The 25,563-nt window shown below is 39.0% G+C and overlaps 1 protein-coding gene across 2 annotated transcripts in view; it reads left to right on the top strand.

The window, feature by feature from the left end:
• The window catches only part of NRF1 (nuclear respiratory factor 1), a 131,175-nt gene that overhangs the window by 19,376 nt on the left and 86,236 nt on the right, over window positions 1-25,563 (top strand). The window contains exon 2 of one of the 2 annotated variants that reach the window (XM_006043401.3): window positions 16,881-16,957. The exons of the other annotated variant lie outside the window; for it this stretch is intronic. The gene's annotated coding sequence lies outside the window, so the exon portion shown is untranslated. The remainder of the gene's footprint in view (window positions 1-16,880; window positions 16,958-25,563) is intronic. 2 annotated transcript variants of the gene reach the window in all.

Consider the following 25,563-nt stretch of genomic DNA (forward strand, 5'->3'; position numbering starts at 1 on the left):
CACAGTACAATGACAACGGGAAATGTCCAGTTCTGAAATTTGGTCTTGAGGTGATAAAAATGCTCCCAAAATGACAATTTAAAAACATAATCCCCCCCCCCAAAAATATGATTCCTGACTTTAGAGACAGTTGTGAATATTGAGTGGTAAGGGAAGGGAGGGTGACGTGCAGGTAGAATATCCTTTCACACCTACCTTAAAATTACTGTTCATTTTCTTCTAATCAAAGTATAAGAATAAAAATGTTTTCCTAAAAAAAAAAGTGCCCAGCACTAAATACAAGTGTGATCAAGCTGATGCAGAAAGCACCTTTCATTATCCATAGTCTGCATATGATGCTTGTCATGATTCTTATTTCCACACTAAATTTAGTGTGAATCAGCACTCCCTTGAGTTTTTTTGTTTTGTTTTTTCTGTGATGAGGACACAAGTATTCATCATCCTGTGTTCTTCTGCAATGGGGTTTTTTAAGCCAAAGTTCAGAATATTATGTTTATGCTTGTTAAAATTTATCCTGTGAGGTTTTACTCATTCATTTAGGCTGTTTGAGTTTTTTGGAATTTGATTTTACCCTTCAAGTGCAGACTTTCCTATTTCTTGCATCTCTAGTTATCCACTTATTTGATTAACATATTTTTCTGTTTCTTTTCAGTTTCCAAAACAATTGTTGCCTTTTTTCCCCCACTTGTCTTTCTCAGTTTCAGATGCCATCTTGTGTTTCTTTGATGAATATGTATAGCTAAACATGAACCTCAAACAACAGAAAGACATACACATTTGCAGAGCCCCTAGGAAACTGTAGTGTGCCTGAATCATGTTGAACATTAAGAAGCTTTATAGCTATTTTTCTTTGACATTTATTAATTTTGATTATTCATTCTTTTGGTATTTTGAAGCCAATTCTCCTGTGTTTTCAGCTTTCTCTACACTTTTCTGTGTGCGTTTGAAAAGCTTGCAAGTCCCAAGGACTGTGGCTATCGTGCCTAGTATATAACATGACCCTGGGGCCAATCTCTAAGGCAGAGGTCTTAACAGGAGGCTGATTTTTGGGTCTTAGTTTCCAACTGCATGATGGGAGATTTGAATAATCAGGGAGCGCTCTGTGGCGTCCTAAGGAGCCTCGAGGGTACTGCAGGAGGTGAGGGGGATGAATACCTATGCTGTCAGCATTCCCCAGCTCCTTCTCAATAGGAAGTGTTCTACTTTTGTCTTACATTTTGAAGTTCTACATTGGATTCTGTTTAAAGAAAGTTCTCAGAGGACATTGGGCAGTTTTGATGGTCTATATATGAGTCTGTCTGATTCCATGAGCTTAGAGGTCACCTTCAGATTTTTCATTCACTGAAGGGGGAGAGGGGCTTATCATGCTGTTTGTCTTTTCTGTCCCAGATCTGGGATTAACTCCCCACTCACCATCCCCCCATTGTAAAAGTAACTACATAAAAGGAGAAAAAAATCTGTAAAAAGTCTTCATGATTCCATTGTGCACAGCGGAAAAGCATTCTTGACAGCTTCAATGTACCTTTCTAGATTCTTTTGTTTTTCAAATGAGACCACATTCATTTTGCAGATTTTTTACCCTGGTTTTTTGTTGTCCGTTTGTTTTGTTTGTTTATTTGTTTTTCCAGTTTACAGCAGTATATTGTGGACATTTTTCTGTGTCAGTGCCTATCAGTCTACTTCATCCTTTAATACTTCTGTAATATTTCTCTGACCAGTGATCTGTAACTAAACTAAGTCAGAGGAATATTCCTTGTTGCACAACACATGGAATCTGTTCTAAAGTATGAACCTACTTTTATTTACATCTTATTACTGGTATACTCATTTTTTTCAGCAGTTAACTCTTTATTAACTCTTTTTGGGGGTTGTGATATTTATTTTTTTCCAGTTGCTTCTCTTTCCTCTGGTTAGATTATACATCATGACCTCAGAAGTATTATCCCAGTGAAGCTATAGATACAGATAACCCTTTGTTTTAGGCAATAGCTCTAATTTAGTGTCCCCTTTAATAGTTACAAGACTTCTTAAGAACAAAATATTGGCAGACAGAATTATACTTTTATTCCAGTATATTACTACAGATGAGAAAAGCAGTTAGTTGAATTGTTTTGACCCAAGTGAGCTTAGTTCTAAGCGCCTAGGAAGGTGGGTGACAAGCAGCTTTTGGTGGTTTGACAGGCAGCTGCAGGGTGTTTATTGTGGCCAGGACTAAGCGGCTGCTAATAAATGTATCTGGTAAATTACATGTGATGGTCCCTTTCCCCCTTTCGTTTCTTAGAATTTTATCAAAGATCATGTTGCGAAATTGGTAGTGAGAAAAATATTTATTTTTTTATTCTTATAGGATGGTTATTACTTTTTTTGTACAGTGTTCTGTGATTTTTCAAATAACTTCTAAACAGATGCAACATTTCTGTAGTCATGGAAAAATTTGGTGATTTTTTTTTTTTGAGCAGGAAATATAGTGTAAATGTTTTTTAAGTAGCTTGTATTTCTTTAGAAACTTAGGATAGCATTTCTCCCTCGTCTTTTAACTTTAGGCATATCTTGTACAGGTTAAACAAATTCTAAAATGGAAATGTTATTCCCAGTTTGAAGTGAAGTCATTTTAATTTTATATTCAACCACTTTGCAAATTTTATTCTTGAAACATATGTGCTTTTTTACTTTTCTCTAACTTTCTTTCCTTATCTAGGATTCTAAGATTTTAAAACTTTGATTATATGCTATTATAGTTTTAATTTTGGAAGGAATTCAATATATAATTTGTTTTAATGGATTATGTAAATACGGAGATTTTTATTTTTGAATAGGTACTATATAGATTTAGATGTCTGACACTGAAGTGTTTATGGTAGGGACCATTATTTTGCTATTTAGAAAGGTTTCTTTATTGTTATTTATTTATACAAAATCTCTTGAGTATTCTTTATCTTTGTCTTAAAATGTATTTCATATGTTATTGTCCAATTTAGGAGGTTCTGATTTCTGATTCATTCAGTAAACAAATTTGAGTAATTATTGGGAGCCTTGAATAGTTCTAGGTGCTGGAGATAACACTGAATGAATAAAACAGAAAAATCTTTGCCCCCATGAGTTTACTTTCTAATGGGTTGAATAAAAAGATAAATATTCCAAGGGGAAAATTATGTCAGCTTGAGATTGTCCCCATATCTTTCAGACAGTTAATCCTCAAACACACCAAGGCTGCAGGGGAAACCTGGGCTGGATATATAACAGACTTCTGACTGACTATAATCATGGATTGCAACTTGAATGTAAATACAGGCATCCAGTTGCAAGAGTTGGACACAATTTAGTGACTCAACCACTAGGGTCATATTTACTGTCTGTTCCCTTTCATACCACTTTCATTTTCACAACTGTGTTAATTCTTTTTTGTTGTTGTTGTTGTTGTTTTTAACTGTGTTAATTCTTAGTGAGGATCTATTTATTGCTGCTTAAAAATGATACCTTCCCTAGTGCTTTACAGTTAAAAATATTTTCACATTTCATTTTTTAAAGTGGCTATAGCATAATAATTTTGGTTGAACCTAATGAAATTGCTGATGTTTTGGATCTCTAAAAAGCAGTTTCACATTGTTCAGTCTCATACTGTGTTGTGTGTGTGCTTAGTCGTGTCTGACTTTGTGGCCCCATGGACTGTAGCCTGGCAGCCATGCTCCTCTGTCCATGGAATTTTCCAGGCAGAACACTGGAGTGGGTTGCCATTCCCTTCTCCAGGGGAATCTTCCTGACCCAAGATCGAACCAGCGTCTCCTGCCTCTCCTGCATTGCAGGTGGATTCTTCATTGCTGAGCCACTGGCAAAGCCCAATACTGTGTTATACCTACCTTTAAAAACAAGATATGAACATGTTTTATTAATCGTAAAGCACTATTATGCAAACTGACAAACCTTGAATTTTGTTTCTATCATTTACTATTTGCTTTAGAACAATTACTTAACCTCATTGTGCCTCACTTCATCATGACAGTGATCCTAGAGTCATGAGGATTACATAATACATTATAATGTCATTATATATGTAAAAGTCCTTAGAAAAGCACCTAGCATATAGTTAAGGCTCAGTAAGTGTTAGCTATTATTATTACCATTACTACCCTATGAGGTAGGCATCATCCTTGTCAGTTTTGCAGATGATCAAACAGAAGCTCATAGAGATTTTATGATTTGATTCCAAGGTTATGCAACTAGAAATCAAAACCAGGCATTACTGATTCCAAGTTCTGGCTTCTCTTTGTTTACACTACAGCTATCAGGGAAAGAAAGAAAAAAAAAAGAAGAAAGAAAGACTATTCATATAGTAATTTGTAGAGTATATCCTTGAATCTCTCCAACATTGTTACTTATTCTGTTTTCATAGACTGTTTTGACATCCATAAAGAAAACTATTTGATAGAAATCTGATACGATAAGTAATTGTGACCTAGTGTTATATTGTTACCTTAGAAAGGGTAATAGTGGCACTTTTATAGCCGATTTGTCCAGAAATGAATGAACCCAAATAATAAATGTTTACCTCAGTATTTTTAAGATTTCAAGTGCAGTTCTTAATTATATTCTTCCAAAAAGGAGCAAAAATAAATGTTAAAGAACATTTAAAAGCACCTAAAAGCAGTTTAAAAAATAGCACACTTAAGCATCCAGTTCACAACATGCCACTCCACAGTTTCCTGTGGGTATATAATGAACATCTCAGTTGTTCCTCTGACATTCATTCCCATCTCAGTAAATAGCTATTAAGTTCTTCCGGTTGCTCAAACCAAAAACCTTGAAATCATTTTTTTTCGACTACTCTCTTTTACTCTACCCTGCATCCCAATGGTCAGGAAATCCTGGCAGCTGTATCCTCAAAACATGCAGAATGTAACTACTTCTTATCACCTCTGATGCTGCTATCCTGGTCCAAGCCATGCTCATCTTGCAGAAACCTTATAATTGGTCTTCCTGGTTCCACCCTTTCCTCCCTTCAGTCTACTCTCAAATACCAGCCCAGAAAATCAGTTTACATCTTCACCCTTGCTCAAAACCTTCAGACATTTTCCATCTCATTCAGAGTAAAATCCAAAGATCTTATGTAGCCTTCAAGGTCCCACAAGCCTGACCCTGGCTAATCTCACTGCTGCTTCTCCCCTAGCTTAGGATATTTCAGGTTTATGGGCCATTTTGCTGTTCCTTGATCACATCAAACATGCTCCTGTCTCAGTGTCTTTGCATTTGCTGTCTTTGCTGCCTTGTATACTTTCCCCCCACATGTTTCATGCTGTCTCCTTTACTTCCTACAGATTTGAGCTCAGATATGGTCAGAAAGGCATTCTTAGCCTGCAGCCTCTCTTGTCCCCACCTCTCCCCTCCCTAAAATATTGTGTATATACTTGTTTAGTTTATCTCCTTCTGGTAGGATGTAAAATCCAAGAAGGGGAGGACTTTTTAAAAAATTCATGGCTCTTTCCTCTGTGTCTTCATCAATGCTTGACACACAGTAGGTGATTTTTATGCATATGTTTTTTGAATGACTTGAATTTCTTGACAAGTCATCTCAGTTCTTCTTCCACTGCATTTGATATTATTGACTTCTCTCATTTGCCCTCCATGACACTTTCTATCTCCTGATTCTATTTTTTTCCTTCCAGCTTATTTGTCTTCACCTGTTGTTTTTTTCCTTCTTCAGTATGTTCCTTTGAATAGTCTCCTTTGCTTCTTTTATTACCTACTTTACATTAATTATTCCTGGTCAGTTTTATTCATGCTCTGTGCTTTCATTACCATCTCATTTTTGATGAGTCTCAAATTACACCTGCATCAGAGGCATCTGTGCATCACAGCTTCAGATCTGGGTATCTCCTTGGACAGTTCCTGTAAATATTGTCATGCACTGTCCTCCTCTGCAAATCTGCTCTTTTACTCTTCTATCTTGGTTAATAAGCCACTCTTTAACCCAGGCCAGAATACTGGCGTCATCCTGGATTTAGCTTTTCTTCACTGTTCTCATCAAGTTGTTCACTAAATCCTTTACATTTTCACCCCCTAAATATTTCACACATGTTCTCCATCTCCATTTTCTTAATTCAGGGCCCCATTAACTCTCCCTCATTGACCATTGAATTAGTTACCTGTCCAGTTTGACTGCCTCTAGCCTCAGTCCTCTCCAAGTGATTCTTCACACGCCTGGGAGGACTGTTTGCTCCTTACCACCTTTAGTAATGCTTCATTCTGTAGTCTAGAACCCTAAGGGTGACTGGGAGTTACTGCAGTGGGCTTTCATGACTTGTGGTTATTCCTAGACTGAACTGATAAATACTCTCTCTCTCAAAAGTATTGCTTACATTTGTGTTTTCAAATAAACTACCTGATTCATGGGTTTCCCTGGTGGCTCAGCTGGTAAAGAAGCTGCCTGCAATGCAGTAGACCTGGGTTTGATCCCTGGGGAGGGGAAGATCCTCTGGAGAAGGGAAAGGCTACCCACTCCAGTATTCTGGCCTGGAGAATTCCATGAACTGTATAGTCCATGGGATCACAAAGAGTCGGACCCAACTGGGCAACTTTCACTTTCAAGTGATTTATAGTATACTCTTCATAATTTGTTCCCCCCACCCCACCCCCCGCTTCCCTCTCAGACCATCCCTCCCTTCCTTCCTTTGGTTGTTATAAATGGATCTTCCATAATATTGAGTACCTCTGAGCTATAAGATGAACTACAAATTATTTTGCACAGTAGATAAGGCCCCCACCATCTGGCTTCCCCCCAGCTGAACCTCTGGTATACTGCAGCTTGGTCATGCTCCATATGTTACACTGTTTCCTCTGCTCTGAATACTTCCACCCCAGCCTCCTTCCTGCTCCCAGTGACACCTCTCAAATAGCTACTTCTGTAACATCTTTCCTGATCAGAATAAAATCCAAACTCCTTTCCAAGGCTTACAAAGGCCTTACTTGATTTTTTCCAATCTTATCTCCCTTTACTGTTTCCCTTTTCACCAAACTCTTCCTCTGACTGCCTCCTTACCCATTCAGGTCACAAATCAAATGTGCCTTATCAGAGACCACCCCCCTCCGCTGCCATTGTCTTATCATATTGCCTTATTTTATCCTCTGCATAGCAGAAATTCTTATTTTTTCCTTTATGTCTTTATTGTCATGGCTCCTTCCTCTGGAATGTAAGTTCTTTGAGATGAGACTCTGCCTTCTTGCTTATCACTGTGTCTCTTTCCTAGAACCTGGTTCCCAGTAAATTAAAAAAATTTTTTTGTTAGAGTATAGTTAATTTACAGTGTTGTGTTAGTTTCAGATGTACAGCAAAGTAAACCAGTTGTATATATATACGTATATCCACTCTTTGTCTTTTCCCATATAGGTTGAGAAATGGAGTATTCCTGCCATATCAGTAAACAAGGATGTCACAGTCACAGCAATTTCGACCCTCCAAATGTGAATTTCTGAGCCCTAAGGGGCACCAGGAAGCAAAACAATACCTATGATCTAGCAGCCTTGAGGCTGCAGCCACTCCCTACAGTAAGCACTGAGGAAAAACACAGGATACTGGCCCAAATAGCTGAGATGCATATGAAAGGAATGATTTCAATGAGCCCAGACTCTTGCACCTTCCCATACATAGAAAAGAGAAAAGTGCCAAATACCTGGTTTTCTTTAATTCACAAAAATACTTTTTGATGTTCAGACTACCTGCCCTTTGTTTCAGACTTCTATGTAACCTGACTCTCTGTGCCCCCACCTCCCCCCACCTCCTTGGAGCAGTTCTCTCAGGGTTATTTGAGATGCTGTCTCCTTGGCTTGAAGTCCTAAAAATTACCGCTGAATAAAACAGAACTCTCAACTTTAAGATTGTGACTGTTTTTTAAGTCAACAGGCTCATTATTGAGTAGAGTTCCCTGTGCTGTACAGTAGATCCTTATTTATTATTTTATTTATAGTATGGCACCCCACTCCAGTACTCTTGCCTAGAAAATCCCATGGACAGAGGAGCCTGGTAGGCTGCAGTCCATGGGGTCGCTAAGAGTCAGACACGACTGAGCGACTTCACTTTCACTTTTCACTTTCATGCATTGGAGAAGGCAATGGCAACCCACTCCAGTGTTCTTGCCTGGAGAATCCCAGGGATGGGGGAGTCTGGTGGGCTGCCGTCTATGGGGTCGCACAGAGTCGGACACGACTGAAGCGACTTAGCAGCAGCAGTAGCAGTGTGTATATGTCAATCCCAGTCTCCCAATTTATTCTCCCCCCTTATCCCTTGGTAATCTTAAGTTTGTCGCCTACATCTATAACTATTTCTGTTTTGTAGATAAGTTCATTTGTACCCCCTTTTTGTTGTTCAGTGGCTAAGTTGTGTCCAACTCTTTGCGACAGGATACTGGCCCACATAGCTGAGATGCATATGAAAGGAATGATTTCAGTGAGCTCAGACTGCATGGACTGCAGCATGCCAGGCTTCCCTGCCCTCCACGGTCTCCTGGAGTTGCTCAAATTCATGTCCATTGAGTCAGTTATGCCATCCAACCGTCTCATCCTCTGTCGCCCCTTCTCCTCCTGCCCTCAATCTTCCCCAGCATCAGGGTCTATTTCAATGAATCGTCTCTTTGCATCAGGTGGCCACAGTATGGAGCTTCAGCTTCAGCATCAGCCTCAGTCCTTGCAATGATTTACTGCTTTGGTCTCCTTGCTGTCCAAGGGACTCTCAAGAGTCTTCTCCAGCATCTCCTTTTTAGTTTCCACATACCAGCAATATAGTATGATATTTGTCTTTCTCTGTCTGACTTGATTCTCTCAGTATGAAATTCTCTAGGTCCATCCATGTTGCCGCACGTGTCATTATTTTATTCTTTTTTATGGCTGAGTAATATTCCGTTGTATAGAAGTACCACATCTTCTTTATCCATTTGTCTGTCGATGGGCATTTAGGTTGCTTCCATGTCCTGGGTATTGTAAATAGTGCTGCAATGAACATTGGGGTGCATTTATCTTTTAAATTATGGTTTCCTCTAGATGTATGCCCAGGAGTGGGATTAATGGATCATATAGTAGCTCTATTTTTAATTTTTTGAGGAACCTCTATACTGGTCTCCATTCTACATTTCCATCAACAGTGTAGGAGAGTTCTCTTTTTCCCATACCCTCTCCAGCATTTATTGTTTGTAGATTTTTTTTAATGATTGCCATTCTGATCAGTGTGAAGTGATACCTCACTGTAGTTTTGATTTGCACTTCTCTGATGCTTAGGGATGTTGAGCACATTTTCATGTGTTAGCCATCTATATGTCTTCTTAAATATTTGTTGATTGATTGGATTATCTACCCTCTCCTCTTTATACATTGCATTGTTGAATTTGCAATCTCCAGTGCTGGAACGAGCGGGCATTGTAAATGGTCAAGGCAGTCCAGGAATGGACATCTTGAAGAAATCTTGTTGTTAAGAGCATCTTCTTCTCCCTCCACTTAGTCAGTTGTTGCCAGTTTGAAATAATAAAAATTAGCATTTAATGGAGGTGGAGGGCACTCTTCCAAGTCCTTAATTACTTCATTTCATTTAATCCTGACATTAACACTATGAGGAAGGTATTAATACATGATTACCAGTTTATAAATAGGGTAACTGCTGTACATGGAGAGATTAAGTGTAACCGCTCTAGCAAATGACAGAACTGACTCTCCAGCCCAACCTGTAACACAGTACTGCTTACTGGCTTACCCAGATTGTCCTGATTTTTTAGGAAAAGTCAGAAATCTGGAACTTTTATTCTGTTTCTCTATTTTAAAATGTTGGCAATTCGTTCACACTAAAAAAAAAAAAACAAACAAAAAACCGTGCAAACCAAACAAAACACATATGAGGGGCTGCTTTGGTTTATGTGGTTTCTCTCTGAATAGACCTGGAACTGCTTATGATCCTACCCTTACGATCCTGGTACTCCAGTGCTGGATGGATGGTTGTAGGGACGATGGCAACAGTCATTTCCGATTCTGCTTTATTTTCTTGCTCCACAGTAAAATAAAGCAAAATAATGCCTTATGTTTCTGTAGCATATTGCAGTTACAAAGTGTTTTCATATACATTGTTTGACTTTTTAAATTTCAACTGATGCTGCCACCATCAAACTGTATGTATGTGTCCCTTAGCCTTCAGTTTCACAGTGGATCAGAGGAAGTAAAATGCAGGAAGTAAACCAGGAAGTGATGAGTGTTAGGCTCACTGCTTAGCCTGCTTTTCAGTATTAATCAGTATTGCTGTTGCCCCACTGATTTCATTATGTGCAACTCCATGTGTGAGAAAGCATGCTTTAAGTGTTATTTATTTTAAATTAATGAGACAATACAGTATCCATAAATTATGCACAATTTATGGAAAATGCATTCAGTACTGGGGTTTCGGTTTTTAGATTTTGACCCTTCTGCATATACTTAATTTCTAGTGACTAATCTGGTTCCCATTTTTACATGTGTGTTTTTTCTTAATTTCTAAATTTACATAAATAATAATCTATGCAAATAATAATTTATATAAACAGTAGGGACTTTCATACCATTTAAAATTCAATTTAAAATATTTTTTATAAAATGATATAATGATTACAAGCATTAAAATGTGAGCTCAGTTCTTCATTTTTTCCCCCCAAAAGTCAGTCCCTTGTCCTCTTTTTTAAAACAAAACAGTAACAATTTTGTTCTCTTCCCACCTTTTGGAAGTGGGAGTGGGTAGTTAGCTAAATAAGTCATTTAATACAAATGAAGAAAAACATGAAACCAATTGACCACCCTGGTGTTCACGGAAGACAGTGGCTTTGAAAGACATTGCTTTGGCAGCTTATGAGTTACATTCATTCTTGTGGCAGGGAAGAATGCTGTCAGGTCTTCCAGTTTGTAGAAACTAGTCTTTCACTAGTGGTGAAGAACCTGTCTGCCAGTGCAGGAGACAGAGATGTGGGTTCGATTCCTGGGTCGAGAAGATCCCAGATCGGGAAGTGGGGCACAGCAGCCCACTCCAGTATTCTTGCCTGGAGAATTTTGTGGACAGAGGATTCTGGCTTGCTACAGTCCATAGGGTTGCAAAGTTTGGGACATGACTGAAGCAGCTGAGCACGCATGCTAAGGCAGTGATGGTGGGCATTGAAGGGTGAGGGGACTGGAAGGCATGTTAGAGGGACTGGGATGAGTGACTGCAGATGCAGTTTGAAAATCAATTCGATGTGCATATTTTATAATGCAAATTCACTGGCCTCTCAGTTCAGTTTAGTTGCTCAGTCCTGTCCAACTTTTGCGACCCTGTTGACTGCAGCATGCCAGGCCTCCCTGTCCGTGACCAACTTCCAGAGTTTATTCAAACTCGTGTCCATTGAGTCGGTGATGCCATCCAACCATCTCATCCTCTGTCGTCCCCTTCTCCTCCTGCCTTCAATCTTTCCCAGCATCAGGGTCTTTTCTAGTGAGTCAGTTCTCATCAGGTGGCCAAAGTATTGGAGTTTCAGCTTCAGCATCAGTCCATCCAGTGAATATTCAGGACTGCTTTCCTTTAGGATGAACTGGTTGGGTCTCCTTGCAGTTCAAGGGACTCTCAAGAGTCTTCTCCAACACCACGGTTCAAAAGCATCAATTCTTTGGCACTCAGCTTTCTTTATAGTAAAAATCATAGTTTTGACTAGATGGACCTTTGTTGGCAAAGTAATGTCCCTGCTTTTTAATGTGCTGTCTAGGTTGATCATAGCTTTTCTTCCAGGGGCAAGTGTCTTTTAATTTCATGGCTGCAGTCACCCGCTGCAGTGATTTTGAAGCCCCCCAAAATAAAGTCTGTCACTGTTTCCATTGTTTCCCCATCTGTTTGCCATGAAGTGATGGGACCAGATGCCATGATTTTAGTTTTCTGAATGTTGAGTTTTAAGCCAACTTTTTCCCTCTCCTCTTTGACTTTTCATCAAGAGGTTCTTTAGTTCTTCTTCACTTTCTGCCATAAGGGTGGTGTCATCTGCATATCTGAGGTTATTGATATTTCTCCCAGCAATCTTGATTCCAGCTTATGCTTCATCCAGTCCAGCGTTTCTCATGATGTACTCTGTATATAAGTTAGATAAGCAGGGTGACAATATACAGCCTTGACGTACTCCTTTCCGAATTTGGGAACAGTCTGTTGTTCTATGTCCGGTTCTAACTGTTGCTTCGTGACCTACATACAGATTTCTTAGGAGCCAGGTCAGGTGGTCTGGTATTCCCATCTCTTTCAGAATTTTCCACAGTTTATTGTGATCCACACAGTCAAAGGCTTTGGCGTAGTCAATAAAGCAGAAGTAGATGTTTTTCTGGAACTCTCTTGCTTTTTCCATGATCCAACGGATGTTGGCAATTTGATCTCTGATTCCTTAGCCTCTTCTAAATCCAGCTTGAACATCTGAAAGTTCACGGTTTGCGTACTGTTGAAGCCTGGCTTGGAGAATTTTGAGCATTACTTTGCTAGCATGTGAGATGAGTGCAATTGTGCAGTAGTTTGAGCATTCTTTGGCATTGCCTTTCTTTGAGCTTAGAATGAAAACTGACCTTTTCCAGTCCTGTGGCCACTGCTGAGTTTTCCAAATTTGCTGGCATCTTGAGTGCAGTACTTTCACAGCATCATCTTTTAGGATTTGAAATAGCTCCACTGGAATTCCATCACCTCCACTAGCTTTGTTCATAGTGATGCTTCCTAAGGCCCACTTGACTTGGCATTCCAGGATGTCTGGCTCTAGGTGAGTGATCACACCATCGTGATTATCTGGGTCATGAAGATCTTTTTTGTACAGTTCTTCTGTGTATTCTTACCACCTCTTGTTACTATCTTCTGCTTCTGTTAGGTCCATACCATTTCTGTCCTTTATTGAGCCCATCTTTGCAGGAAATGTTCCCTTGGTATCTCTGATTTTCTTGAAGAGATCTCTAGTCTTGTTTTCCTCTATTATTTTGCATTGATCACTGAGGAAGGCTTTCTTATCTCTCCTTGCTCTTCTTTGGAACTCTGCATTCAAATGGATATATCTTTCCTTTTCTCCTTTGCCTTTCACTTCTCATCTTTTCACAGCTATTTATAAGGGCTCCTCAGGCAACCATTTTGCCTTTTTGCATTTCTTTTTCTTGGGGATGGTCTTGATCTCTGACTCCTGTACAATGTCACGAACCTCCATCCATAGTTCTTCAGGCACTCTATCAGATCTAAACCCTTGAATCTATTTCTCATTTCCACTGTATAATTGTAAGGGATTTGATTTAGCTCATACCTGAATGGTCTAGTGGTTTTCCCTACTTTCTTCAATTTCAATCTGAATTTGGCAATAAGGAGTTCATGATCTGAGCCAGTCAGCTCCAGTCTTGTTCTTGCTGACTGTATAGAGCTTCTTCATCTTTGGCTACAAAGAATATAAATCTGTTATCAGTATTGACCATCTGCTAATGTCCATGTGTGGAGTCTTCTCTTGTGTTGTTAGAACAGGGTGTTTGCTATGGTCGGTGCGTTCTCTTGGCAAAACTCTGTTAGCCTTTGCCCTGCTTCCTTCTGTACTCCAAGGCCAAATTTGCCTGTTACTCCAGGTATTTCTTGACTTTCTACTTTTGCATTCCAGTCCCCTATAATGCAAAGGACATCTTTTTCGGGTGTTAGTTCTAGAAAGTCTTATAGGTCTTCATAGAACCGTTCAACTTCAGCTTCTTCAGCATTACTGGTCGGGGCATAGACTTGGATTACTGTGATATTGAATGGTTTGCCTTGGAAATGAATGCAGAGCATTCTGTCGTTTTTGAGATTGCATCCAAGTACTGGGTTTCGGACTCTTGGTGACCATGATGGCTACTCCATTTCTTCTAAGGGATTCTTGCCCACAGTTGTAGATATAATGGTCATCTGAATTAAATTCACCCATTCCAGTCCATTTTAGTTCACTGATTCCTAAAAGGTCTATGTTCACTCTTGCAATCTCCTATTTGACCACTTCCGATTTGCCTTGATTCATAGACCTAACATTCCAGGTTCCTATGCAGTACTACTCTTTACAGGATTGGACTTTACTTCCATCACCAGTCACATCCACAACTGGGTGTTGTTTTTGCTTTCGCTCCATCTCTTCATTCTTTCTGGAGTTATTTCTCCACTGATCTCCAGTAGCATATTGGGCACTTACAACCTGAGGAGTTCATCTTCCAGTGTCTTATCTTTTTGCCTTTTCATACTGTTCATGGGGTTCTCCAGGCAAGAATACTGAAGTGATTTGTCATTCCCTTCTCCAGTGGACCACGTTTTGTCAGACCTCTCCACCATGACCTGTCTGTCTTGAGTGGCCCTACACGGCGTGGCTCATAGTTTCATTGAGTTAGACAGCGCTGTGGTCCATATGATCAGATTGGTTAGTTTTCTGACCAATCGGTAAGATCCAAATCTTGGGTTGAAGATATACACAGGATAGTGTGGGATAGAGTTAACATGCGGAAGCATGTTATGGTCAGAGACTGTGCTCTGGGACAAAGTGGGGAGCTTTGATGGAGCACTTGATTAGAAGGCTGGAGATGTGGGCTCAAGTTTTGATTTTGCTGCGAAGTGGAGTTGTGACTTTGGGTCTTAGCCTTTCTGCATCTCAGTCTGTAAAATGAGAAAATCAGAGTAGTTGGCCTCCAAGGTCTTAGGCATCTGGTTAAAGATAACTCTTTGTGAGCATCTAGGTCTGACTGATTATCAAGATAAAGAAGACATATATAGTTAGGGGATCCAAAGTGAATAATTACAGGTTTTCAGCCAATTATATTAGGGTATTCTTTGTACTTCCTAAGAAATTAAATAGCAGAGGAAAATTTATGATTGGAAAAAAAAAACATGAGTCTCCTGCCTTTTCTCTCCTTCCCACCCCATAGCCCTATGGTCCAGAGACAACCTTTAAAAATGATTTCACTGTTTGTTTTTAGCTTCTCTTAGAATTACTTACATGAGGCTTAATAATATGTGTAAACTTCTGTTTCTTGAATTACCAACTTTAGACCATATCTGTGGACTTTTTTAGTATGAAAATAAGAATTTAAGTCACTTTTTCTATTTCCTCCTTTCTCCATCCCCCATTTTTTGATAGTTATATTTTTGAAAGTATTTTATTAATTATTTTTATAGTTTCAAATTGATAGACTTATTTTTTGATCCATCAGCTTTCAGTCCACCAACTTGCCATTTTGTACAATGGCATTATAAGTGCCCCATGCACTAACCCTCTTTCTAGTATGCCAGGTTCTGGGAGCCATACTTGACTGTTACATCATTATGGTTAATATTTTTAGTTTGTCTTCCATCCCCCAAGTATTATGTGCTTATCTTTATGTTTAGATTACTGTTTTTACCACATTACATTTCTTTGCCTTCTTTAATGGCCATGTCCAGAATCATAACTGTATGAATATTCAAAAGTTTTATGTCTCTTAAGAGCTAAGGAAGTAATTGGGTATGTACTTAAAGACTTAACTTAGTAAACCATTCATTTACACATTTATTCAACAGATATTTATTGAATATCAGACTTGTCATCACAATTGAATTTAAAATAGTGAAAAATTGGAAACAACCTAAACAACTTCAGGGAGTTAGTAAAATTCCTGCTATGCATTTTTATAGGGAATGCTCTTTAAACATTAAAAAAAATGATGTTAAATGTTAATAACATAAAAAATTCTGTTCTATAGTAAGTTTTAAAATATTTCTAAAACAATATATACACTATAGCCTCACTTTTGTCTTAAAAAACACACACACACACACAAAGCAACCATGTAAGAAATTCAGGGGAAAATGCTAGAAGCATGAATTGTTGTTTATTCGTTTGGTGATATCTGACAATTGGGACCCATGGACTGTAGCCCGGCTGGCTCCTCTGTCTGTGGGATTTCTCAGACAAGAATACTGGCGTGGGTAGCCGTTTCCTTCTCTAGGGGATCTTCCCCATCCAGGGACTGAACCTGCACATCCTGCCCTGGCCAGCGGATTCTTAACCCCTAAACCACCGGGGAAGCCCAGAGGCAGGCACGCCAAATTGTTAATTTGGTAATGTGGCATCTCAGGTGGTGTTGATTTCTGTTTCTTTCTTTTTTTTCTGACTTGTGTTTTTTCAGTTACCCAAAAAGAACATGTGCCACTTTTATGATAATTTTTTAAGCTAAAGATTAAAAAATTAGAGTTGCCAGTTTTTCTTGAAATAGTGTATTAAAATAATCTAGGAGTACCCGATAAGGTTCAGTAAATATTTGTGAAGTGGATGAGAGAATGGTTGATCCTAGAGGTTTCTGGATCCATAGTATTGACACATATACAGTCACAGTTTTATCCAGAAGCAAGTCCTAGTTATCTCAAAAGAAAAATCATGCATTGAAAAATCTAAGAAATGGCTTTAACTGAATGTTGGTTGTGTAATGGCAAATCCAGCAGACTCGAGGCCCACTACAGAAGCGGCCAGGCAACAATGCTATATTTCACAGCAAGCAGGATCTGAATAAAAGTGTCCTTTGTGCTTGTGAGACTGAGGGGTGGGACTTGGGGCAATTTATGTTATTTCTCCTTAATGGAAATTGAGGCAGCCTCTAATCCTGCTGTCACATGACAGCTACTTATTTGATTTTTTGGCAATTTGGGGAGCAGCTGTGGACACATGATTTTTCTGCAGAAAGGAGCCAGCTGCATTCTTACCCGTTTGAAAATGCCTGAGTATACTAAGCTTCCTATCCACCATGTTTCTGATCCAGTGATAGCTTCAGCAACTCACTTCCTTTTAATTGATATTTGTAGCTGTTGATAAGCATCTGAATATTTGAGAATGCATTTTCTAATCCTTTTTATCATTGTCATCAACATTCATTAGGTACCTTCTCACTCAGGGCACTGTGACAGACACAGGGTTGTAAGCTGTAATGTGGAGACGACTTTCCTCTTTGACAGGTGGGTCACCATTATCCTTAGAATCATTTTGTTTTCAGCAGGTTAAATTACAATGTAAAGAAAGAATCTGGTGTGAAGGCAGCTGAAAGCTCCGTACCTTTGGTCCCCAGACTCCTGAGTATGACGTCTGGGTATTCACTCCCGTCCTCTTCTTTGCCACGTCCTTCACAAGCCGTTGCCTCAGCCTGCAGCCAGCCCCCTTCCTTCATTCTGGCACCCGACAGACTCCTGGCTGAAGACTGTCCCCCCTTCACGATTCCTACTCAGTGCCCTTGTGGTCCTCTCTTCTCAGTGCTCCCGTAGCCTTTGGTGATGATTATCACTAGAATATGATTTTTTCTTTTTTAAGGAAAAAGTTTTTATTTATTAAAAAAATATCTTTTGGGGAGCAGCCTGTGGGATCTTAGTTCCCTGACCAGGGTTCGAATCTGTGTTCCCTGCATTGGAAGCACAGAGTCTTAACCACCAGACCTCTAGGAAAATCCTGGAAAAAGGCTTTTTTAAAGGCAAAAAGCCTTCTAAGTTAATTTTATCAATTTGTACTTATTTTTAAGCTCTTTTAACCAAGGGTCCAAGAAATACAGTCAAGGAATTGGGTAGGCAAAATTTCTATAATGAGTAAAAGAAAGCTTTGCTTTTGATTTTGAACACCTTTAGGGTGAGGGAGTGACACAGACAGTCACTTTTCCTATCTTTGCAGCGTTGAATTATCACAAGGGATGGATTTGCTTGAAATATTCTATGAACCTATTTTATTAGAAATTTCTTTAACAATGATTAGAAGCAAGTCATTTCAAAACTTAAAAATAGAATGTAGAAGAACTGTACTGTTCATCGTGGCAGTCACAGCTACTTGTAGCTATTTATATTAAAATTATTTAAAACTAATTGTCACGTTTCATGTGGTCAGTAGGCGCATCTGGTTAGTTAACCACATGTGGTTAGTGACTTATTATTTTGGACAGTGTAAATTGAGAACATTTCCATCATTGCAGAAATTCCTATTGGACAATACATCAGCTCTTCTATAGGTTCTAAAGCAGTACTGTCTAGAACTTATAGAATTGATGTATTTTGAAGCTTTTGGTGGAGTAGATGCACCTATTTAATACAGAAGGATGTTTATTCCAGTTGAAGAATTTCAAGCTGTGCTTGAAATTCCCTGTGCTTTCCTTACATTTTTCCTTGGTTGTGGCACCCTCTAGTGTTTCAGCTTTGTTTAGATCACAAACTCCCAATTTGCGATTTATAAGCACCTTTTCTCCCAATGTAAAAATAAATCCTGTAACTTGCCCTTTGACATTTCTATGCTTTATCTGTCTTTATGTGGAATAGTAATACTAGTAATAATAGTTTACACTTAACTAGCACTTATTATATACCACGTTCCATTTTAAGCCCTTTTATAAAAGTTGGTCCAAAAACTCGTTTGGTCCTTACAATAATTCTATGAAGTAGTTTCTATTAATCTCCCCAACTGAAAGACTGTAAAACTAAGGTGTAGAAGTCAAGTGGAACTTGTCTAAGGTGGTAGAGAGTGGCAGAGCAGGGACTTGAACTCAGTACTCTGGCTCCAGAGTTTGTGATCTCAACCACTCTGCTGTGGAAGTGAGGATGAGCTTTCAAGCAGGAATGGGGTGGAATGGAGAGGACAACACCTTGCATACTCTTGGCATGCTCTTGTACTAAATTCCTTGGGGCTAGTTGTATAATAAGAAAACGAAACTCGCAATCTCTGCAAGCCACACTGGAAATTATAGTTAGTCCCTCCTATTGATTTTCAGCAGATATACATAGATCTACTGTACAGTCAGTCTGCCCAAGAAGTCAAGAGTGGTAGATAACGGTCACAGCTGCCACCACTACCACATTTTCTTCTGTTTGTCCAGACACTGGACCCAGTGTATTTATTGAATAATATAACAGATCTTTTTGTGATTGTCACTATTATTTCCATATATGCCATAAAAAGGCATTTATTATTGTGATGTTGATTTTGAGGTTTACTGGAATGTTAGACTTATTAAGTACTTTATTAAAAGAGCAGGTAAGATAGACTCATAAACAGATAAAAGTTTGTATAACTCTTACTTCTCTTCCTGTCTGTACCCCCTTCTCACGTCTATGTCCCATTTTTCTCTTCCTGTCTGTACCCCCTTCTCACTTCTATGTCCCATTTTTCTCTTCCTGAGGCATTTTATACTCTTAACTTCAGTTCAGTTCAGTTCAGTTCAGTCGCTCAATCGTGTCCGACTCTTTGCAACCCCATGAATTGCAGCACGCCAGGCCTCCCTGTCCATCACCAACTCCCGGAGTTCACTTAGACTCACGTCCATCGAGGCGGTGATGCCATCCAGCCATCTCATCCTCTGTTGTCCCCTTCTCCTCCTGCCCCCAATCCCTCCCAGCATCAGAGTCTTTTCCAATGAGTCAACTCTTCGCATGAGGTGGCCAAAGTACTGGAGTTTCAGCTTTAGCATCATTCCTTCCAAAGAACACCCAGGGCTGATCTTCTTTAGAATGGACTGGTTGGATCTCCTTGCAGTCCAAGGGATTCTCAAGAGTCTTTTCCAACACCACAGTTCAAAAGCATCAATTCTTTGGTGCTCAGCTTTCTTCACAGTCCAACTCTCACATCCATACATGACCACTGGAAAAACCATAGCCTTAACTAGACGACTGATACAAAGGGAAGAAAATATGTACCTTTGTGGATATTACTCACAAGTGTCAATAAGTAGCAAAATTTTATATTGATTTAAGTCAATACAATAAAATGTTTTGACATTTTTATACTATCAATGAAGTGATTGAAAGACATTTTTATAAGGACACCACTATGGTTTGCTTCCATATGCCGATGGAAGCTGAATACAAAATCATAGCCTCTTTTTAATGATTAATCAAACTCAAGATTCCATTTGCCGATGGAAGTTGAATACAAAATCATAGCCTCTTTTTAATGATTAATCAAACTCAAGATTTTGTATTCAACTTCCATCGGCATATGGAAGCAAACCATAGTGGTGTCCTTATAAAAATGTCCTTCAATCACTTCATTGATAGTATAAAAATGTCAATACATTTTATTGTATTGACAAATCAATGTAAAATTATGCTACTTATTGACACCTTTGAGTAATTTCCACAAAGGTACATATTTTCTTCCCTTTGTATCAGTCAGGACCTGTAAACCATGTGAGGTATTTCAGTGAATTTAATTCTGGAATTGGTTACACAGGTGTTGGAAGACTAGAAAAGCAAAAGCAGACACTGAGTTAATCTAGGTAACACGGGAAGCAGCTACCCCCGCTCCCCTTGGGCTGGGGGAACAGAATAGAGGAACCTAAGAGTTCAGAGGGGCCCCCACACAGCTGGGAATCTCACTTCCGAGTGGGATGTCACACAGCTGGTGCTCAGCCAATGGAGAGAGGGGCACAGCTGGAGTTGGGAGATGAGGCTATCCTTGGTCATTGGAGCAACTCGATTAGAAATGAAAACTGCAAGGCAATCCCTTCTCTCCACTTCTTCCCATCTTACCCTGTTGTCTCTCCTTGGTAAAACCTAATATGAAGCTGGTGAATAAAGTTTGCCAACCCAGCCCAGAATTGGCTAGAGAGCATTTCAGTACAGGTATAGAATAGAGGGCTTGGAAGTTGAGAGAAGAGATGAATGGCTAGCACAGTATTATAGGAGAACTAATGGAAACTGTAATTGCCTGGCTCTAGCTTTACTGATTATAATGTGCAACCAATTACCCACAAGCATTTATTAGGGAACAAATTATGATGGCTGCTATTCATAGAGACTTTAGTACCCAGGCCCTGCCTGCCATGAACTTATAATATTGGTTTCACAAAACCATCCACTCACCCTGAAGTCATTATGAAGTTGTGTGTTAAAGCTTGTTTTTTCACATATGTATAAAAGCAGTATGTGGACTCTTTGGTTGTTACTAATGAATATTTACAAATTTTATCCACATTGGAATGAAAAATATTATGTGATTCCAGTCATAAATTAGGCAGTTAGCCTTACTCAAGGTAAGACAATTTCTAAACGTGAACTGTGCTGTTCTCTTGATCTGAGCATGAGAAAGGGACTTGATTTTTCTAGTGATGGTTTGCTCTAGCATGTTGAATTTTTAAAGTTTCAAAATGATCAGATTGGAAGGCTATATTGGGGTTATTTGGTTTTAAGGTTCATTTTTCAAAGTAATACATTCCTGTGAGAAAAGTTCAAATAGAAGGATTTATAATAAAAAATCAGTGGCCTTTTGCCACACTCTTCACCTGCACCTAGTCCCACTGTTCAGAGACAAGTTACTCTAACTGTTTCTGTTTATAGTTTTAACTATTTTGTTAATAGTATTATCAAACAGTATTACCTCCATAACTTTAGAAAACATACCTGTACTACTTTTTCTTAATTTATCAAGCTTGGGGCATTTTACCTCGCTGTACTTCCTTTCCGCTCTGTTTCTGAGTTGCATTGTGATACTGAGATCTCGCTGCTCTTGGTCTGAGTCCCTCACTGTGTGAAGATAGGATGTTATGCTCCCAGCCATTCTCCAGCCTCTCTGCCGCCTCCTGCCTCCTTACCTCTCTCAGCCTGATTTTTGCCTTCACATTGCCAGGGTTCATAACTTTTACATTCTACTTTGTGTTATATTTAACCTGCTGGATTTTTTAAGTATAGTTGGAGTCTGAAAACGGAAAGCAAGAAGCTGCATCATGACTATGGCTTGTTCTTCTTTTCCTGTAGACCTCAGTAATGTGAGGAGTGTGTGTGTGTGTGTGTGTGTGTGTGTGTTTTCTTCTTCCTCTGCAAGTCCTATAACACCCTTGGGCTGTTTGAAAGAGAATATTCTTAGGAAGGTCAAATGGATTCCTTTTTTCTTAAGCTCCATTTATTACTCAGAATTAAACCACATTTTACCTTGTTTCTATTTTCACTTTGACTCTCTTGTTGCAGTTGTTTTAAAGTTTTTCCTGGTGTGGTAAAATTTTGATCCATTACCCTATGTCCCTCAAGAATCAAATTATTGTCTTTGGCTTTAGGCTTTTTTGGGAAAGGCTGTTTTGTTGAGTAAAATTTCTATCCCAGTCATGAAATTTAGATTCTGGACATGTCTATGAATTAAATTGAACCTCTCTGCTTTTCTGTCCCAGGTTTTGTCTGTGGACATTGTCTTGCTCTGAGAATTTCCCCCAGGCTGTTCTTGTAGCTTTTCCTTTGATGTGATAATTCTATTGGTGAGTCTAAGGCTTTCTCTTACTTTTATTTATACCTTGATTGGATTTCTCAGCCTGCTCTTCCACTTTGTTTTTTTTTTTAATACTCTACACTTAATCTCATTATGTGTGGATTAGACTAAATTTAACTGCCCTTAGACATTTCATCCACATTCCAGTAGCTCCTTACATACTGTTGACTACAACTAACAGGATGCTTCTGAACAGAAAATCTGTTTTTCTGAGTTCTCTTCCATTATCTTTAGTCCCATGCCTACTGGTCCACAGTGGCAAAAATAGGAACTCCTCTGTCTAAAATTCCCCTTCTCCAATCCCTGATGCATGTGTGCTTAGTCAGTAAGTCTGTCTGACTCTTTACAATCCCCTGGACTGTAGCCTGCCAGGCCCCTCTGTCCATGGGATTTCCCAGGCAAGATACTGGAGTGGGTTGCCATTTCCTTCTCCAGGGGATCTTCCTGACCAAGGGATTGAACCCATGTGTTCTGCACAGGGAAGTTCCCCATTCCCTTCTAGATTATATGTTAAAGAAGAACCTTCAGATGAAGTATATGTTGCACCGCAGGTGATGATCTAGGCTAAGAAACAGGCTTTAATAAAATTGCTACCAAGTTGTGTTATTTTAGGGGGGAATGCTTTTTTAAAAATGGAGTGTAAGTAATCTGCTGAACATCACTGGTTCCAGGTAATAGACATGCCTTTTTATTTGAATGTGATGTTTAGAATCACACTTACCTGTTGTCTGTCCTTTCATCTTGCTTTTCATATCTATTCAGAGGAATCACTGTTGGGTCCATTCTCTGTTTTGTGCATTCTCATGAAATTATGTTAGAGGTGTTCCCTATAATTTCCTTATGTTAATGTTTTGGAGTCTAGTATTTGAGTCGCTGAAGTTAATATAATAAAGTCTTTTTAGATGCTTGACTCAAAATTTTGTGCATGCAGTTAAGAAAGCCATGGGGCTTCCCTGGTGGCTCAGTAGTAAAGAATCTGCATGCAGTGCAGGAGACTCAGCTTCATCCCTGGATTGGGAAGATCCAGTGGAGGAGGGCGTGGCAACCCACTCTTGCCTAGAGAATACCATGGACAGAGGAGCCAGGCAGGCTGCAGTCCATAGGGTCACACAGAGTCAGAAATGACTGAAGCGACAAAGCAGCAGCAGCAGCAAGAAAGCCATATCCTCAGAGTTGGATGCGTAGCTTAAAGATGAGGTAATTGAGGCCCAGTCCTTGAGAGACTAGTCAGGTAATGTGTCAAGAAGGATAGAATCATGAAGACATAGGAATTCTGGCATCATAATAATTAGTGTTGAGCTTTTATGTGTTCTTCACCGTATCTGGAAAGTTTCCTTTAACCCCCTTCCTTTTCAGGAAAGGTACTACTTTTTTTTTTCTTTATCATTAAAAAAAAAAAGGTTGAAATTGAGGCTTACAGGTTAAGTAACTTGTCCAGGAGTTCTGAATGTCTGGTAATAGCCTGTGCTATTTTTAAATTTTCATATTATCTAATGTTTTTATCTATCAGAAGTTCCTATCATTTTTGCTGTCCAGAGAATCTGACTTTTTGAGGATGAAAGCTGGAATGCATCACTAAAAATGACTTAAGTGGGATGGGGTATGACAATTGCCTGCAGTATGTGTATGCCAGTCATATCTGGCTTTAGACAACCTGTTTTGCTTACTAAATTATGAAACCATTTAAAGCATCCTTTACAAGTATCCCACTCTGGTTCAAAGAAGTCTGAAATGATCTTGCCTTTGCTTTTTACAGAGTGTCAGCAGACAGGTTAGTGAGGCTGAAGGATGGCCTGGGGAAAGACCTAGAAAGAGATGAGGCTCTGGGTAGGAGTGACAAGCCTGTGAAACAGACGTCCCTATTGATTTATTCTGTGAACTGCTGTTCTGGAGAAAAGAACTGAAATCCATTATGCCAAGTGCATAGCGTACAAATCCTTTTGAAAAGGATTTAGATGCCATCTAATCCCAAATCATTTAAAAACAATTTTGGAGTACCCAGAATTCTAAAATGCCCTAGGCAGTTTGTCTCAGACTAGAACAGTGAAATGGATGGAAAAATAGTATTTTAATGGTATCTTCCTTTCATATATTGTGTTTAATTGCATGACTTAAATGATGCATTAAATTGCATTTTTAGATATGTACGAATCTGGGGGTATCTCGAATCTTCAAAATTCTATCTAGTTTCTCACCATTAAGTATGATGTTAGCTGTAAATTATTTTTTTTTATCAAGTTGAAAAAGATGCCCTCTATTCATAGTTTGCATTTCTTCCTTTTTAAGACTAACATTCCATTGTTTGTGTGTCCACTTTTTTTTAAGGTTCAAATTCATTTTATTTTTCAATTAGTTTTGTAAATTTATTTTTAATTGGAGGTTTGTTCACATTTTGTTACCCATTCATCTATTGGTGGATAGTTAGCTGCTTCCACCTTTTGGCCATTGTGAATAATGCTGCTGTGAACTTCAGTGTACAAAAAGCCTTTTCAGACCCTCCTTTCAGTTCTCCCAGCATATATAGTACCCAGAAGTGTGGAATTGCTGGATCATATGGTAATTCTTCTAAAAGTTTTTTGAGAAACTGATATGCATAGTTTGATATAAAAGGATGTTCACTTCACTGATGTTTATAGTAGCAAAAATATGGAAGCTGCCTTCCTACCTATATATCATGGCTTCCCAGGTGGCTCGGACAGTAAATCTCCCTGGGAGACCTGGATTCTTTTCCTGGGTCAGGAAAATCCTCTGGAGAAGGGAATGGCAACCCACTCCAGTGTTCTTGCCTGGAGAATCCCATGGACAGAGGACCTGGCGGGCTACAGTCCATGGGGTCGCAAAGAGCCAGATACAACTGGGTGACTAATGCTTTCACTTTCCTATATATCAGTAGGTGATTGATTGCATAATTATGGCACATCGATAATCAATCAAGTGAAGTATTCTTCAGCTATATAGAAAGGTGTATGTCTGTTTTGACATGTCAAAATGTCCAGATATCTTGTCACAGAATAATATATGTATTGTGAACCTATTTTTATTTTAAATCATACATATGTATGTATGCTTCAAAAGATTGTTAAGGATAATGTACCTCTCTGTATGTTAGGGCAGGGGGAAGAGAGAACAGAGCATTAAGTGCTGTCTGTAGGAGAGTATACCTTAGTCCTGTTACTGTGTCATTTCAGGGTGTATAAGAAACACAGTGTTACAAGCAGAAAAACCAATTTGAATGATCACAGTTTGGGAAAAAAATGTTTAGCTCCTATATGTGTTTAAATTACAAAGGAACTGTTAAGTATTTTACTTACCGTTTTTATGTGCACAGTGTCAAATGCAA

This window comes from Bubalus bubalis, chromosome 8 (genome assembly GCF_019923935.1).
Source record: "Bubalus bubalis isolate 160015118507 breed Murrah chromosome 8, NDDB_SH_1, whole genome shotgun sequence".
NCBI lineage: Eukaryota > Metazoa > Chordata > Mammalia > Artiodactyla > Bovidae > Bubalus > Bubalus bubalis.